A 10,238-nucleotide genomic window follows, 5' to 3' on the forward strand; every position below is an offset into this window, starting at 1 on the left:
AGGTGGTCTGCCCTGAGCCTCCTCTTCTCCAGGCTAAGCAACCCCAGCTCCCTTAGCCTCTCCTCACAGGGCTTGTGCTCCAAACCAGAAGCAATTTCTCTTCTACTCTGCTCAAAGATCAGTTCTGTCTACAGATCTCTTCTGTGGTTCCTATAAGCACATCAGCTACTGGCATTTCTTCTTCCAAGACTCAGTGTAATAGGTTAGGGCAGCGAAGGAGGACTGCAGAGATCACTAGAAGAGCATCTGGATTGCTGGACTGATTTCCACGATGGTCATATTGCCATAGTTTGTGAGGTGGCAGTGGATCCATTTGGTTGCTGTTCTTAATGTGAGGCAGGTTAATGCAAAACTGCACTTCCCTTTTTGCACCATTTCTAGAGGTTCTAGTAATGTTACTCTAATACCCGAAAGCAAATCCACATCTAAAAGTACATAGGAAAAACCACAGGAAGGACTTCCTGTTTTAAAATAATTGGCAAATAATGATGCAACCTTCAAAGAAAAGGGTGAATATGGAACCTTGTCAGTGCATCTTTCAGACCAAAGGCAAGAATCCTGCTATGCAGCAGGAAAGACAGACTGAGGACATCATGCATAGCTGTTTTCTCTCAAACCTTAGAGCAAGACAGCTGTACAGTATAAACTGTTTCTGAAATAGCACTTAAGGGATCTGTTCAAACAGCTCTTGTTTTTCCAGCTTCCTCATGGACAGCAGGAGGATTGACAATAAGTGGTCACCAACCACTTCAGTGGTTCCACTGCTTTAAGTACAGCTGCAAATGAAACAAAGAAACTCATTCTTCCCTATAGCAGTGACTTCTACAGTTCTAAAATGTGCAACTGGTTAATGCTAGAACAAACTCAAATGGCTTTCAAATAGTAAAGTCTCATTTATGAGACAGAACTCATACATGATACTGAATGGGGAGCAAATTTAATTTTCACCCAAGTACTCTTATCAAAGGACTTGTCATCTGTGCCTGCAGATGGGTGAGCACCATTACAGTGGAATGAATGGGAAAAACTGGCTGAACACATCAGAAAATCAGAACTGTTCTATGTGAGAGGCTCTGTGAAGATTCTCAGAAGTTAGCAAATTCAGCAGTTCTTCATCTTCCTTTTTCTGTTCAGTTGATACATCCTGAAGTTCTCAAAAGAGAAACTAGGCTAAATACTCCTCAAACTTTTCCAATGGCTGGAAAGCTGCAAACCATTTTTTCAAACTACTAATCTCCCAACCATAAGCTAATACACATGAAATACACAATGAACTGCATCTGCTTGGGCATGGTTTAGTGCTAAAAAGGAAATTTAGGGTTTCAAGTCTGTTCAAGGTACTCTAACAGCTCAGATGGCTTCAGCTCACGACAGAGGACTACTGAATATGAAAAGCCAGGATCACAGAATCAGTGAAGGACAACATTTGAAGGAGTTCTTAAGCAGAACAGTGAGATTTATGGAAGACTTCTACCACATCTATTAGAAGTATTATTGCAGTAGAAGTTAAGCTAAATAACTAGATTGAGCTCTGCTGCAGAAGAAATTTGGAGGAAGCATTAAGTCAAATCCCAGTAGATAAGCTAATTAAAGGGTGGAGAAATGAACACTGTTTGGTATGGCCAAAGAAGATAATACATTCTTTAATTGGCTTTAAGAAAATAAAACACAGTCCATCATTAGAAGAGTTTTGTCTTCAAAAATATACAAACTCAATCAAATCAGTGTCTGAACAAGGTATGACAGGAGTTTTATTGCTTGTGCAAGTTGGGGGGTTTTAGCAGCATAGAAGCCCAGCCAATTATAACTTGCATTTTGATTTGGTGAAATCAGAATTAATTCTAATTTACTTAGAGCAAAGTTTAATCCTCAGCTGTTTTATGAGCCACGAATTCATAGTTCATATCTTTTCTAGTTGCTTTTTCCCCCCTTATCTTTCTACTATGTGCTACTTAAAGTGAATTTCTGCAGTTATCAAGCTGGAATCCTACAATCATTATACAGAGAGCACAGGCAAGCTGTATCTGTTGAAATAGCTTCTAGGTGTTGCTCCTGTTTTCTATAGGTATTAGCACATGGCTCACAGTAACACAGGAAATTAGTGATAAAGGTCTGTGGAACTGTAGGTTTTGTATTCCCCAAAAGGAAAAGAGGAAAATAACAGAAAGTAAATTATCTTCCAGAGCTAGAGAAAAACTTTCTACTTGTTCCTGGGGAAAGTTGTATCAGTTTAAACACAGATAACAGTCTACCACTCTTCCATTTAATTAAGCAGTTTATTTTTCCTTTCCCAGTGGATGTATTTCATATTTGCATATGACTCTAGATTTATTCCATCAGTGCTACCTGTTGTCAGGTGGGAACAGGACATGGATAATTCACTGCACAACAGAACACAGTCTACTGCCTGTGGCATTGCCTAGCATATGATTTCAACAGCTCTTGTTTTTCAGAGCTCCTGGAATATGCTGGTTCACAGGGCAGCCAGCTTACTTTTGATAACTCTACCGTCTGTTGGAGGCTCAGCAAGAGGGGTGTAAACTTATAACCACCTTTTATTTCCATCTGTGCTGAAAAATCTTCTCCTCACCTCCTGAGCAATATTCAATAAAGCTGGAGAGGTGGTTTCAACAATGTATTTACCAGTGTAACAACATTAAAAAAAAAAACCTCTCCTCAAAATTCAAACAGGTAGCCATTTTCATCACTACAATCTTCAAAAGTCCAGGTCTACTCTGATGCAGCTAATTAGCCAAACTAATTTTCCCCTTTACAGTGGGTCTGATGCAAGCCAAAATTATTAACAAATCCAATTTTAAGTAAGTGATTGTACTCCCAGCAAGCATTGGTTGAAGCCACTTGCCATTACTAAAGCATTCTGCAAAGAAAAGTTCTGCTCCAAATTTAAAGTCTCAGACCCCTTATTTTCATTTCCACCTCCTCCTGCTTTCAAGGTATCCATCCCTCCTTTACTAGACACTTCAGTGGTTTGAAAATGGACAACTTTGGGCTTGAGGAGAAAAGTAAAGAGCTCTTTGTCAGTCTGTCAAAAAGTTTTCAGCACTGGACCAATGCTCCATTCTATCCTTCATTTTTCGAACAGTCTGAATTACAAACAAGTGTTTATAATTTTTTTTCTCTCTCCAGCAAAGCAAACAGCTGTAACTCCAGGCCTTTCTTTTATATTACTTTTCCTAATGATCTTAGTTGCTTAACCCTCTTCAAGGCAGGTTTTGCAACCCTGTCCAGACAACGAGATACACTCTGCACAAGCAATGCAAGCTAGCAGAATAGCTTGTTTCACAAAGCCACAATAACATTTTGCATCATTAGACTGGCAGACATAGCTCTCTTTAAGGTAAAATATCTTGGCTGTTGTTCATACTGCCTTCATCAGCATAGTCACTTCTCATCTTGACTTACCTCTATAGAGAAAGCCTACATCCAATTATTTATAATATATCAGATAATGATCTCTAAAGATGTCTCTTCTCTGATAATTTGAGATCCCTTGTAGGTACTTGGTCCACTGTATTCCATGTGGTTTATCATAATAGAGGCATTCAGTCCTCTAGTTTGCAATGCACTTAGGTATCTGTGACTCACTAAATGAACATCAGGAATATTAAACAAGAAATAGAAGTACTGGACTGTTGGACTTCATGGTATACATACCTTTAGGACCTGCTCTAAGTTCTCCAGCTTGGCTTGGAGCTGGTGTTTTCTCTTTACAGCCAAATCTCGTTCTTTGGTCACTTTGAGAAGGGTTTCTCTAAGATGGTCATAGTCTGATCTTACCTGGAGGTAGGAAGAGAGAGTGATTATTGCCCAAACAGCTCATTAATTAAGGGAATACTGTATCTGTCACAAACATTTCTGTATATTAAAACTGAAAAAGGAGAGAAGGGTAAAAAGTGGAAGGGAATATTCATTGAGGAAATTGTGTCTAACTCATATACATATATGATGAAACATTTTCTTTTGACAAGGACTGCAATTTGGCAGTCAAACTGCAGTTATGCATAAGTTATGTAAATTGAAATAAATCACTATATAACACACAAAGTAAATGACAACCAAAAAATTCCCAATTCTTCTGGATCTCAGAGGCTTCAGAGATAGGTGTGCTATGTAAAGAGAAAGACATCTAACATATCTGTGGGAATATAACTCAAATGCACATTTCCCAGCACTGTTCTCTAGTGTAAATGGATTTCAGAATAAATCAAAATAAATGTGATCAGCCTGTGCTAACATTTGAAATCAGCGTGTCTCTACAATTCAAACATATTCTTCTGCAACAAAACCCTTGGTCTCCCTTCATATATTTGCATACAGAAGGTTTTGAAAGGATCAGATACTTATCAAGTAGGATTTGTTTTCCCCATGTAATTTACTTGCTGCTAGCTTATCCATTTCAATATGGCTATGTCTTTTTACACAGCATTTTGTGAGTCATTAGCGATAGTGGCTACTTCATAAACACACACAGAAAATAAGAAACTTCATTATTAAACTATTTCACCCTATTGTGGAAAGGTTCTTTCATCAGTTCAGGTAAGTTGAAAATATGATTTCCTATGCTTGATCATTTTATCACTTTATATCATGAACTATCTATAACAACAGGGCTGGTACAGTTTGTATCATATCAGAAACTGGAGTTTTCCATTTAGAAAGAAAACACACCACCAATAAACACCTAGGCATAAAAAAACCCCAACATAACATTGACAAACTATTTCCACTTCCCTGCAATGCTGAGAGAGGGTAAAAAAGCAAAAGAAAGAGCCATAATATTTTTAGTGAGCAGAGTTCCAAGGTGTATCTATTTTCCTTTGGTACCTGAAACAGAGCACAGAAGCTTAAACAATGCTGGCAGGATTACTGGCGAGGGAAAGGCAAAGTCCAAAGTATTGGGATAAGGCATAGGTGTGTTGATCTTGGTGCAGCTCATGTTTTGTTCTACTTTCACTTAGAGGAAGTGCAATTTTTTTTGTTTGTTTGCTTGTTTTGTAGTTTTGGTTTTGTTTGTTTGGTGTTTGTTGTTGCTTGGCTTGTTTGTTTGTTTGTTTTTAAAGAATGAATAGCATTAAGCAATCTCTGACATGGATATCTCCTGGCCATTTTCTAAAGTGATGTTTTGGAAACAGATTCAGCCTTTCTATTTGCCTTCTGGCTTCAGTTTGTTAACTTGCAAATTTTGCCATGGACCAAACACTCTAAATGGCTGCAGCCAGCCCTCATATTCATCTTTGCAAGAGGGCTCTTTGGAGTGCAGTGGACTGGAAAAAAAGTAAAAGGAAAAGGGAACAAATCATGTTTTCCACAAGAACTGATGCAGTTATTGTCAATCTCAGAATTTTTAGCTTTTTTTTCTGTGCAAGGATTTCTCTTTCCTTCTTCCCTCATTTCTTTACAACTAAGTGAACTAAAGGAAGCAATGAGGTATCACTATCAACAATGCCATTTTGTTATGGCTTATGATTCTCAGTTAATTTACTGAGGATGAATCAAGTACAGTATTTTGAACAACTTTCAAGAAAAGGTTGTTTTCCTCAGGCTTAGGTTTTCCCTCTCTCTAAAATCACTGATACCAACTGACTACCTTTGTAAAGAATTTTCCAAGACTTACTGGTCACCACATGTGCTTTTCCCTGTGGGCAGCGAAGCAGCTATGACAGCACATGGTACCTATCGGGCTGCTAATGTGATTTTGGAAACAGATGAATCAAAGAAAGATAGAACTGTAGCTATTATACACATATTGTGATCTTTCCTTTAGGATCTCAAAGCATATACGTAAAGTAGTTAAATTTTAGGATCACAAAAATGGTTCTAATAATTTCTGTGCTTTCTCCTTTGACAGATCAGTTTTGAACAAAGTTCTGTGTATATTTTAATTTTGCAGACTGGAAAGAACACAACCAAACCAACCACCTTCCAATAATTACTCTTGTTACTTCCAGTGACAACTGAAATTTTAGTATTTCTCCAGGGCATTCTTGCCAGGACTTTCTCCTCTGAAGACTGTGTATCACATAAAATGCTGTGATGTACACATTTATGCAATCCATAAGGCAGCATAAAACTTGATGAGTCTATCATTTGCCTTTTTTGTTGTTGGTGGTGGGGTTTTTTTGTTGCTTAGACAACATTTGTTCTTAAATGTGAATTTAATGCTCTCTCCAAGCAGGCTGTTTAAGAACATATGGGGTATACATGAATTTGAATTACACAGAGAGCACATCAAAACATCAATGTTCCCAGTGGCAAAAACAGTTGACCTAGATAGAGTGCCATCATAAGCAGTTCTAATTTCATGACAGAAATGGGGAACATTTTGATCTGTGATGTTTCCCTGTATAATGCATCAACCAATTTATTTTTCGTCCCATACCTACACACTTATTAAATGCATCCTCGTTTGAGTCAGTAATGAAGGGCAGAATAGTGCTAAAATATCTTTCACTTCTTGAACATTTAAACAGAAACTAGTTATCGAAAACCAGCCCACCAAAACAAGCTGGCATTTTATTTCATTGGTGAAATGCTCCATCAGTCTTATAACCTATCATTTGCCTTAATTTTGGACTTCAGACACTTGACAATTTCTCAAGCTACCAATACTGTTCAGAACACATTATACAGAAAGTACCATGAAAATTACATGATTTCAGATATTGAAACAAAATCTGAATGTGTAATGTCTGGTCTTTTGTACATAAAGCCATTCACCCATATATATTCAGGTAAGCAGGAAAACAAGTCAGAGCCCAGTGTTACAGCACTGCTAAGGACACAAAATCTTTTCACAAGTACTCCACTCCAGGAAAACACCTTTGGTTCTCTTAGGCAGAGCACCCAAACTCAATCATGTAAGTTATGTACCACTTAGCTTTAATTTGTGAATTTAAAGGTATCCAGTCTTCTAACTCCTCCTTCCTGAAGTAAAAATTCAGCAAACACATCATGCAAGAATGAGCAGGAGTTTTCTCTCTGCTACATAACAGAATGCATAAACACTCCTACAGTCCCAATTGCTTGGATAAAGTTGGCCTGTTTTTCAGGCCAGCTCTCAAGGGTGAAAAAATAATAAATTATTTTAGGCAGGTTTTCCCCTTCAGGGCTGAGCCCTAACTCTCTTATAATTCTGCTCCAGCCTCCACATCCAAAGTCATACAGATTCACACTTTTTGAATAGCAAAATGGAATCTAAACTGCACAATCTGTCCTCAATCTCATTGTGTGTGGTAAAAACAAACAAACAAACAAAACACAACACAAACAAACAGAAAACCCCAAATCATTCCCTAAGAAGGCTGCTTATGCAAGAAGGAAAACACCAGGTTTGTTAACATTCAGGGTATTCTGCAAAGATTGCATATTGTTTATATTGTTAAAGGGGAGAGGGTACACTTAAAGTAAGTCTTTGATCCTGCTGAGGCTGTGGTATTAAATTAGTAACACAGGCATCCAGAATTGTTGCATTATGCCTCTCACAGTATTTGAAGAAACAAACACCTATATTTGAAGAATATTTGAAGAAACAAACACCTATAGTATGGCAAATTCTGACACTACAATAGTAGAAAGTAATTTTATTACTGACTTAGTGTCTAATGCAGCAATGTTGACATTTTATCTTTACAGCTTCAGCTGCTTTTACTAGGTTTTTCAGTGTACTTCAAGCTCTGCATTCTAGTAAGAGACAAACATTACCTATAATAAATCATTGTTAGCTGCATAGTTCTTCACTTTCTGATAGTAAGAGGGCTAATGTTTTTAGTGTCACCAAGGTATGGAGCCTTCACTCCATTGACGCTGCATGCTATTCCTATGTCAGATAGAATATAAACTTGCCTAAGTGAGATTTTATCTTTATGTGCCTCATGAAGTAAAGGCAATATGTAAACAACAATAAAGAGAAAAACATTAGGAAAGGGAGAAATTCTAGACAGATGGATGAATAAAATCAAGTGATGCTGTGATACACATGGCTTCCTCCTATCATAAAGTATTATCACACTGTCTTTTTATGTAAAAAACACTTTAAGTTCCTCAGCAACAGGAAATTTCAAGTCTGGTTCAAAACCAGGTGCTACACACAAAATCTAGAGTACATGCTTAGCCTTTTGCATTGCATCAGGGACTTATTCAGACCTCCTTTGGTCTGGAAATTCAACAGTGGGCTACTCTGCGACCCATGCACGTCAGAGATATCAAAGCATGTCGCTACCACTGTTCTGCAGGCTTTGAGGATGGGCTTTCATCAGAGCCTATGTGAGTTACAGCTCTTCAGATATGAATGAGGTTGCCGAGCAACTCACTTAAGCCCTGTAGAAATCCCAGATTGGAGTTTTATTTTTAGCTAAATGTAGCCCTGTAAAGTGGCTGGTTCATGATGTTTCTTCCACTGAATGCATATATGGTGAGGTAAGCCACATCAACCTCTCCTCCCATGCTAGTCACGCCATGCAGTATTTGCCATAGACATAATCACACTCTAGTCAGAAAGATATTTTTGTCCCATAAAAGGCACAAAAAAGAACTGAAGAAAAATGCTAACTTTTGAAATACTTTTATGAATTGGGACCTGGAATAGCTGAGACTATGCCATGTGCCATGCACAGGGGGAATAACAACTGCTAAAGAGAGTTTTGGAAATTTGCTGCTGGACAAGAGGGTTTTTAAACATTTGTCTTGAGAAACGTAAAAATGAAAAATGGTAGTGGGAAAAAAAAAATCTGCTGGATGCTAATTATTTCAGAAAAAGAAGATAATTTTTCAACCAAGTCTAATCAAAAATCACAAAAATAGTCTTCTTGCCAAAGCCCAATACAATCTACAGTACTAAATAAACATGAATCAGAGGAGTGATGTACCTCTTCCTAAATAAACATGAATCAGAGGAGTGATGTACCTCTCTATCAGTGTCTTAAATTTACATTTGAAAGTAACATTTTCTCATAAAAGATGCTTTTTTTCATTGATCTCAAAATAAACCTTTGTATGTTCTCAAGTAGAAACAAGCGAGTGAGGAAAGAAAAATAAAATGCATACAATCCACTTTTTTCCACTCTGCAGCCTGATTTCTGTAAACAAATAATGTCTGAGAGCTGTGCCCATGATGTTACCTGGTCATGTTGCAGTGCTTTGTGGGACACATTTGCATACTGAAGGCTCAGGCAATTCTTTTCTTGCACAGCATCCTTCAGTTCATTTCCCTGAAACAGAAGTAAAGGCTGTTATAGACCATTTGTCTCTATTACAGTACATCCTATTAAGTGCTTAAGGAAGCAATGTTTTTGCATTATTTGGTATTAACAAACTATTAAGAGTAATATCAGGCACAGAGCCAGAGGCACTGAAGGTGCAGAAGCTGCAGATTAGTATGCAATTCCAGTTGGCTCCATCGTAAACCCGTATGTTTTCAGTTGATCATCTGGTTAAGGATGTGCGAGTAACAAGAGATGGCCTCACTTCACAGGCCTCGTGTCTATAAAAATGACAATAAATATCTCCCTGTGGATGTAAGAAAGAGTGAAAACCTGGCTGCCTCACACAGAGCTGGGAAGAGAGAGATCTGGCTCCCAGAATAATAATAAAAAAAAGAAGTAATGCTATCAAACTTATGTCTTTAGAATGCATTTTGATGTCAAAAGTCCAAACCTGGAATGTATATTCATGTACCCATTTTCATAGTCACATATTTGGCTTAACTTCTAATGAGTAACTATTTACAATATCTGCATATATACACATTCTAATAGGAACATTTTTATGATCTGGGTAGAGCATCTATGCACTACAGTGGCTGGCAAATAAAAAATGCAGATGGAAGTCAAAAGTTAAGTTTACTCGGCTCTGGTGAGACCTCATCTGGAGTACTGTGTACAGCTCTGAAGTCCTCAATATAGAGAGGACATGGACTGGATGGAGAGGGTTCAGAGGAGGGCCACAAAGATGATCCTGGGGCTGGAACACCTCTGCTATGAGGAAAGGCTGGGGGAGCTGGGGTTCAGTCTGGAGGTGACTCTGGGGGGACCTTACAACTGCCTTCCAGTACCTGAAGGGCTCCTACAAGAAGGCTGGGGTGGGACTTTTTATAAGAGTGTCCACCTATATGAAAAGAGGAAATGGATTTAAATTGAAGGAGACTAGGTATAGATTGGATCTTAGGAAGAAATTCTTCACTACAAAGGTGGAAAGACTCCAGAATGGGTTGCCCAGAGAGG

The 10,238-nt window shown here is 38.1% G+C and overlaps 1 protein-coding gene across 3 annotated transcripts in view; it reads right to left on the minus strand.

The window, feature by feature from the left end:
• Positions 1–9,228, minus strand: part of RIMBP2 (RIMS binding protein 2) — a 63,725-nt gene extending 54,497 nt beyond the window's left edge. Inside the window, exons 1-2 of one of the 3 annotated variants that reach the window (XM_054173299.1) lie at positions 9,138–9,228; positions 3,676–3,798 (exon numbers count right to left, since the gene is read on the minus strand). The gene's annotated coding sequence lies outside the window, so the exon portion shown is untranslated. Of the gene's footprint in view, positions 1–3,675; positions 3,799–9,137 lie in introns of those variants that run through there. The other 2 variants (XM_054173297.1, XM_054173298.1) reach the window with 2 other exon arrangements.
• Between the last annotated feature and the right edge of the window lie 1,010 nt (positions 9,229–10,238).

This window comes from Dryobates pubescens, chromosome 25 (genome assembly GCF_014839835.1).
Source record: "Dryobates pubescens isolate bDryPub1 chromosome 25, bDryPub1.pri, whole genome shotgun sequence".
Classification (NCBI taxonomy): Eukaryota; Metazoa; Chordata; class Aves; order Piciformes; family Picidae; genus Dryobates; species Dryobates pubescens.